At 41.5% G+C, this 8,657-nt stretch overlaps 1 long non-coding RNA gene across 1 annotated transcript; it reads right to left on the bottom strand.

The window, feature by feature from the left end:
* Positions 1 to 4,164: 4,164 nt before the first annotated feature.
* Positions 4,165 to 8,369, bottom strand: LOC127294637 (uncharacterized). The gene is made up of 3 exons (XR_007846861.2): positions 8,013 to 8,369; positions 7,345 to 7,942; positions 4,165 to 6,216 (listed from the first exon to the last, which is right to left on the bottom strand). It is a non-coding gene; the product is annotated as an uncharacterized lncRNA (long non-coding RNA).
* Positions 8,370 to 8,657: the final 288 nt, after the last annotated feature.

The following is an 8,657-nucleotide window of genomic DNA, read 5'->3' as shown; positions in this document are numbered from 1 at the left end:
TAGAACACCAACCCTCCGGTGTTTAGCAAGACCGAAGAACCCCTCGATGCCGACGACTGGCTCCAGACCATGGAGAACAACCTAGAATTAGCGGGAGTCGAAGCCGCTGAAAAGGTCTTGTTCTCAACCCATTACCTTGCCAGACCAGCCCAAGCCTGGTGGACCAGCACCCGTGCTATGAACGCAGGACAAGTCATGACTTGGGCAGACTTCAAGCTCAAGTTCAGCAAGTACCACGTGCCCCCGGATCTAATCAAGAAGATGAGGGATGAGTTCCGTGAAGTCAAGCAAGGACGGATGACGGTGGTCGAATACCGCGACAAGTTCCTTACCCTGTCAAGGTACGCCCCCGACGAGACCGACACCACCGAGAAGAGGCACGAGAGATTCCTGAACGGACTGCATGATGAGATGCAGACTGTCCTAGTCAACATCCCCTTTGCCGACCTTGAAGCCTTAGTGGACTCCGCCATCCAGATGGAGGGCAAGCTGAACCAAGCCAACGCGAACCGCAAACGCCGCATGATGCACCAGAATGGGCCCAGCAATGTGATACGTCTCAAACGTATCTATAATTTCTTATGTTCCATGCTACTTTATTGATGATACTCACATGTTTTATACATACTTTATGTCATATTTATGCATTTTCCGGCACTAACCTATTAACAAGATGCCGAAGAGCCGATTCTTGTTTTTCTGCTGTTTTTGGTTTCAGAAATCCTAGTAAGGAAATATTCTCGGAATTGGACGAAATCAACGCCCAGGGGCCTATTTTTCCACGAAGCTTCCAGAACACCGAAAGGGAACCGAAGTGGGGCGACGAAGCGCCGCCACACTAGGGCGGCGCGGCCCAGGGGGCCCGCGCGGCCCTACTGTGTGGGTCCCTCGCGTCGCCCCTAAACCTACCTTTTCGCCTATAAGAAGCCTTCGTCGATAATAGTTCCAGTACTGAGAGCCACGATACGGAAAAGCTTTCAGAGACGCCGCCGCCGCCAATCCCATCTCGGGGGATTCAGGAGATCGCCTCCGGCACCCTGCCGGAGAGGGGAATCATCTCCCGGAGGACTCTTCACCGCCATGGTCGCCTCCGGAGTGATGTGTGAGTAGTTCACCCCTGGACTATGGGTCCATAGCAGTAGCTAGATGGTCGTCTTCTCCTAATTGTGCTATCATTGTTGGATCTTGTGAGCTGCCTAACATGATCAAGATCATCTATTTGTAATGCTACATGTTGCGTTTGTTGGGATCCGATGAATAATGAATGCTATGTTATGTTGATTATCAATCTATCATCTATGTGTTGTTTATGATCTTGCATGCTAACCGTTATTAGTAGAGGCACTGGCCAAGTTTTTACTTGTAACTCCAAGAGGGAGTATTTATGCTCGATAGTGGGTTCATGCCTCCATTAAATCTGGGATAGTGACAGAAAGTTCTAAGGTTGTGGATGTGCTGTTGTCACTAGGGATAAAACATCAATGCTATGTCTAAGGATGTATTTGTTGATTACATTACGCACCATACTTAATGCAATTGTCTGTTGTTTGCAACTTAATACTCGAAGGGGTTCGGATGATAACCTGAAGGTGGACTTTTTAGGCATAGATGCATGCTGGATAGCGGTCTATGTACTTTGTCGTAATGCCCAATTGAATTTCACACTACTCATCATAACATGTATGTGCATGGTCATGCCCTATTTATTTGTCAATTGCCCAACTGTAATTTGTTCACCCAACATGCTATTTATCTTATGGGAGAGACACCACTAGTGAACTGTGGACCCCGGTCCATTCTTAACATCGAATACAATCTACTGCAATACTCGTTCTACTGTTTTCTGCAAACATCATCATCCACACTATACATCTAATCCTTTGTTACAGCAAGCCGGTGAGATTGACAACCTCACTGTTAAGTTGGGGCAAAGTATCTTGGTTGTGTTGTGCAGGTTCCACGTTGGCGCCAGAATCCCTGGTGTTGCGCTGCACTACACTCCGCCGCCATCAACCTTCAACGTGCTTCTTGACTCCTACTGGTTCGATAACCTTGGTTTCTTACTGAGGGAAAAACTTGCCGCTGTACGCATCATACCTTCCTCTTGGGGTTCCCAACGGACGTGTGCTTTATCGTCACAAGCAGCAAAGCTTTTTCTGGCGCCGTTGCCGGGGAGATCAAGACACGCTGCAAGGGGAGTCTCCACTTCCAATCTCTTTACTTTGTTTTTGTCTTGCTTTATTTTATTTACTACTTTGTTTGCTGCACTAAAACAAAACACAAGAAAATTAGTTGCTAGCTTTGCTTTATTTACTATCTTGTTTGCCATATTAAAAACATAAAAAAATTAGTTACTTGCATTTAGTTTATCTAGTTTGCTTTATTTACTATTGCTAAAATAGGTACTCCTGAAAATACTAAGTTGTGTGACTTCACAAACACAAATAATAATGATTTCTTATGCACACCTATTGCTCCACCTGCTACTACAGCAGAATTCTTTGAAATTAAACCTGCTTTACTAAATCTTGTTATGAGAGAGCAATTTTCTGGTGTTAGTTCTGATGATGCTGCTGCCCATCTTAATAATTTTGTTGAACTATGTGAGATGCAAAAGTATAAGGATGTAGATGGTGACATTATAAAATTAAAATTGTTTCCTTTCTCATTAAGAGGAAGAGCTAAAGATTGGTTGTTATCTTTGCCTAAGAATAGTATTGTTTCATGGACTAAATGTAAGGATGCTTTCATTGGTAGATATTATCCTCCTGCTAAAATTATATCTTTGAGAAGTAGCATAATGAATTTTAAGCAATTGGATAATGAGCATGTTGCCCAAGCATGGAAAAGAATGAAATCTTTGGTTAAAAATTGCCCAACCCATGGACTAACTACTTGGATGATCATCCAAACCTTTTATGCAGGACTGAATTTTTCTTCACAGAACTTATTGGATTCAGCTGCTGGAGGTACCTTTATGTCCATCACTCTAGGCGCCGCAACAAAGCTTCTTGATAATATGATGATTAATTACTCTGAATGGCACACGGAAAGAGCTCCACAAGGTAAAAAGGTAAATTCTGTTGAAGAAACCTCTTCCTTGAGTGATAAGATTGATGCTATTATGTCTATGCTTGTGAATGGTAGGACTAATGTTGATCCTAATAATGTTCTGTTAGCTTCATTGGTTGCCCAAGAAGAACATGTTGATGTGAACTTCATTAAAAATAATAATTTCAACAACAATGCTTATCGGAATAATTCTAGTAACAACTATAGGCCATATTCTTATAATAATGGTAACGGTTATGGTAATTCTTATGGGAATTCTTATAGCAATAATAGGAATACACCCCCTGGACTTGAAGCCATGCTTAAAGAATTTATTAGTACACAAACTGCTTTTAACAAATCTGTTGAAGAAAAGTTTGGGAAAATTGATATACTTGCTTCTAAAGTTGATAGTCTTGCTGTTGATGTTGATCTTTTGAAATTGAAAGTTATGCCTAATGAAGATAAAGATATTAAGTCATTTGCTACAGCAAACGCCATCCAAGTTAGAATTAATGAGAATATAAGATTGATGGCCGAATTGCGTGCTAGGTGGGAAAAAGAAGAAAATGCTAAAGATAACAATGTAGCTAAAGTTTGGACTATTACCACCACTAGCAATGCTAATGCTTCACATGTTGCTATACCTTCTACTATCAATGGTAAAATAATTGGTGTTGGCAATGTTTCCACTTCTAATGCAAAGCCTGCAAAACTGCCTGAACCTGCTAAAACTGCTGACATTGCTTGTGATAAAACTGCTAAATTTTTTCCAATGTTGGGGACAATGATCCCATTGCTTTAGATCATAATGGTTTAGATTTTGATGATTGTCACATCTCTGAAGTTATAAAGTTCTTACAAAAACTTGCTAAGAGTCCTAATGCTAGTGCTATAAATTTGGCCTTTACAAAACATATTACGAATGCTCTCATAAAAACTAGAGAAGAGAAATTAAATCGTGAAGCTTCTATTCCTAGGAAGTTAGAGGATGGTTGGGAGCCCATCATTAAGACTAGCAAGGACAGGCCCGGCGGCACGCCGCGCCCAGCCAAGAGTTGAAGAATGGAGGATGTTTTCTTGTTAAAATACAACGGTGATGTGGAGGTGTAATAGTAAATGGCCGATAAGCCATACATTTAAAAAATACATTGTTATGTATTGTGGGAAAATCTAAGGCACGAAACTGATCATTTTGTTTTTACATACAATGTGTACAACTGATATGCATATGCAGGTCACTGACTGTGGACTTTAGTAAGTTTCGGTACATAGGATACATCTAGTAGATTAAAAAAGAAACAACTGAAGGCAACGTCGCAATCTCTGCCTGGTTGGTACTGTAGAGGTTCGGACCGGATGGACTCATCGGTGGTGCACTTGGCTTGTTCCGGTTCATCTTCTTAGGTCCTTATCCTGTAATATTTACTAATGAAGTGGGTGATCTTATCAATGCTCCCCATGAAATTTCGATGCTTTAGTTTGCCATTGATTCGTTCAATGTGATCCAAAGTGGTCTCTGTGGGTTTGTGGGCCTATCATCATATTTCATACAAAGAAAACATCAAATTGGCACAAAGCAAAAAGCAATAGTGTCTAAGTATTTATTTTTCTCAAATCATGTATATTTTAAAACATTCATAGGTGTATCCTGCAACTTTCCTTTTATTATAGGAAAGAGTAGTTGCCAGATACATCAAAATAACCATGAACTACAGCCTATGCGCTAAGAGTAGAATAGGTCTGCATCACCAGCAAACCTGAGAAGGAATGACAGCCAAAATTTTAAATTAAGCATTTAAAGCTCAAAATGGGTTCTTTACAATTTATATGACACTTTCATTCGGTTAACTATTTCTATTTCTCTGCAAATCGTGTGCAGAAATACACCACTTTTCCTTGGTCACCTTTCACTGAATAGAATACTGTGCACGAGAGGAAATTCTTGGGTCATTTTTTAAACTAAAACCACGACACTTACTATGTATCGAACAGAGTAGCGTATAATATAACAAAAAATTGTGACATTGGAAGAGGACTATTTCTAATTTATTTTGTAGCACTCAGAGAACTACTACTAACTTGTTTAGCTAAACATTGCCAACACATGTCAACCTGGCAGAGTAACAGGATATCATATGGGAGCTAGCACAACTGAGTTGGCAAATTTTACTTTCAATGAACTACAAAATAATTTTGCATCTCAATTAATTAATGTCGAATGTGCAAGGAACCTGAAAGCGAGTATTATATGTATGTAGAGTACAGAGTTGATGAGAAAAGGAATGTACTGTGCAATACATCGCATCCCTCTGCACACTCGTATCTGTGTTTATCCTTTTCATGCTTCCTGAAGGAAAACCATTACGCATGTATTCAGGGTTTAACCTGCAAATCTATGTATGAACCCCTCCAATAAAATTAACCGTAAACCATATTCTACATAAGTAATTCGGGTCACATATAACACTAATTGGAAGATAATGAGGAAAGGATATATTGGGCCCTCAAACCTTCAAAATCCTTCATTAGCTATTTTTTAAAGAGAAGGATGTGATAACACACTTCTAAGGAGAGCTTGATTGTGACAATATTGAACCTTTGTCTATGTGATAATCTTATTCATGAATTTCATGACTCTGAACTAATGAAAGAAAGATTATATACTATGGAAAAACTTCAACATGCCAATTCTGAAGGCAGACCCAATGCTGATAATGGATAATGTTCCGGACATATAAAAATATAACTACTAAACAATATGTCATATGAGTAGCCTAGTAAAGCTGTGGAATTTAAATTCGACCAAACATTCGATATAAGTCCCTTATGAAGCTCAATATGCTACTGTTTCAACACCTCAATACCCTACAAAAAGTAAGAGAGGAAGTACAAAAAATGGACATCTATTGCAAAGCAATGACTAAAAAAGTTACCTTTGCAAGAAAATATAATTTCCCATGAAGATTATGTATTACTACTTCACCTTATGAGCTTGCCATACGAATAGAAATGAAATATCCTTTTCATCTTTACCTTTGGAAGAAAGCGGCTAGTGAATGATCCTAGCTCTTGCGCAATGTAACATTGCCAATTGCTCAATCGAGACGTTCTTGAAATTAATTACATCACCAGCAAGAAGTAGAAATAAGCACTATAACATATCTGCAGACAAAACACCACAAAGACTTCTCAGATAGAAGATAGAAAATGGGAGGTGCACAACTTAGTCAGCAGATCCAGTTGAGAGATACAAATGTATGATGGTGGCATACATAATACTCGCTAGACACAGTGTGCTTTAACCTAGCATGAAAACTATATTTAGAATAGTGGCATGATGGCAAGGAAGGAAAACAAGGGAATTCAGTCACCACCACCAAAATTCTCCATAACCGTTCTAAGACCTGGTGGTAACTTTGCTTAATTCATACATGGTAGCAGAATTGGGAAAAAATAGCAGAACAAAAGAGTCTGAACCATCCGATCTTTTTGCCCTTAAAGAAATGCTAAATGTACCTCCGTTGAGAACTCGCCTTTAATTCTACCCAGGAAGAGTTTAAATTTAACCTTAAGAGTAAATTCGTCAAGCATGCATAATGCGTCTTACTTCACTCGGAGGCAACAGTGGAATATTTTTTAATAAACATGGATTTAATACACCCAGAAGAAATGATCCACCTATTTCCAGTAAGAATCGCCTTTAACTGTTTATCTCAAGATTCGTTTCTTACAAAATATAAGCCCTCAATCAAAGTATTTGAGAATAAGAGATACTTCTAACTTATTGCACAAACAGTGTAACATGTAAGACAATGCTTGTTCCACCATTGCCTTATGAGTGCTTGACCAGGTGGTTCAACTTTCCTCTATAATGCAAAAGACAATATTCATTGATCACATATCTTGTAGGCTTTAGCATCAAAACAAAACAAAAATGAGATGTTTCGGCACAAAATAATAAGTAAACCTATGAAAGCGAGTGGTGTGAGTAATTGGTCCAGCTCACCCAGGTACCTGGAGGCAGCGAGGATTTAAAATGTGCATAATTATAAAATCATGTACCTGTAGGAATTTAGAGAAAGGATAAAAATAAATTTGATTTAGAGAGCATGTCCTCCAGTACTTATCTAACATGACAGGGATTTGGATGAACCAAACCAAAAACAGAAAGTAGCAAGATGACCTTATTTCAGTAGCTCCAATTTGGACTGTAATCATACTAAATCCCAGATGATAATGGATTTAAGACATTAGGGAAAGGAGTTGTCAGTGTCCAAAGGGAGTTCTCACCTGTCAGTCCCATCACGACCATCCCAATGGTGAACGTGACCGGGCCAGCACCTGGCTGAAGAGCAGGAAGACTGGCATGACGAACGCGAGGCACACCATGCATGGTGCCCGCCAGCACCAGCCCAGAAAACACCAGCAGGAAGCCTCCAGCGGGAACAACGTCGCAATCCCCTCGCAGGCCCTGCCGCTTTTGGCTTTCCCATCCAGGGACCAGCTTTCCGTAGATTTCGGCAGCCGGCACCATCGGCCAAGCCCCCGCCCGCCAGAGACTACTCTTTTTTCCTTCCCACGGTGGCCTAGCTCATCTGCGACCGCTCCACCATCAGCCTGGCGAGGCGAATCGACCGCGTGCCCATCTAGGAGAGTTACGCCTCTCGAAATAATCAGATTTTTTTTGAGAACGCGCCCGAGCTGGAGGAATCCTGGCGAGGCCGTCGCAACAGTCGGGAAAGTAGCACAGGCCGCGATCTGGGTCGCCTCGGGAAAGCCGAGCTCCTCCTCCGCGCCGCCGACTGCCTGGGGCGAAGAGAAGGGCGAAAGTGCGAGGGAGAAGAGGATGTAGACGGCAGCACCGATCTCCGCCGGCCACAGGAGAAATCTAAGGGACAAATGAGCAACACGAGAATAAGAAGAAATCAAAATAAGACCAGCAAAATAAATAAAATTACCAGAAGAAGCGCTGGCCGCCGCGTCGCCTATCAACATCGCCTCTGCGCGCAGAAAGCGCACCACAGGCCCGCCCACAGCCAACCCCTCAACCACCAGCACGCGCCCTCCCACCGACGACTCCTCAATCAGCAGGAACTCGAGCACAGGCACGGCCGCGCAGACCCACGCGCTGATCCCGGCACCATCGCAGACAAATCGAAGTCGAACAGGAGGTGGAACAGGAGCTGGCGGCCGAAACCAAGAAGAGAAGGAAGGAAATGACGGAGGTGGAAAGGAAATCTCGAGAAAAGACTGCCGACAACCCACACCGCACCGCTTTACTATGCAGTGGGGCAGCGGCAGCACCAAAGAAAAGACTATGTCCACCCAGAATTAAACACGAGAGAAAAACAACGCGAGGTCAAAGTAAACTGAAACGGAAAGGCACCCCCACAAATACACACGAAACATCAATATAACACAACAAAACACGTGTCAGCACATCACATAGGTAAAAAGTAAATCAGAAAAATTAAGAAAAAACAAAGCTGTTAAGGTTTAATATTCATTAAGATGAAGGTCAATGACTTTGATTGTAATGCTTTATGTGATCTTGGTGCAAGTATTTCCGTTATGCCTAGGAAAATCTATAATATGCTTGACTT

This window comes from Lolium perenne, chromosome 4, assembly GCF_019359855.2.
Source record: "Lolium perenne isolate Kyuss_39 chromosome 4, Kyuss_2.0, whole genome shotgun sequence".
NCBI lineage: Eukaryota > Viridiplantae > Streptophyta > Magnoliopsida > Poales > Poaceae > Lolium > Lolium perenne.
Note: the sequence above shows the minus strand (reverse complement) of the source record. Positions and strands in the feature narration are given on the sequence as shown.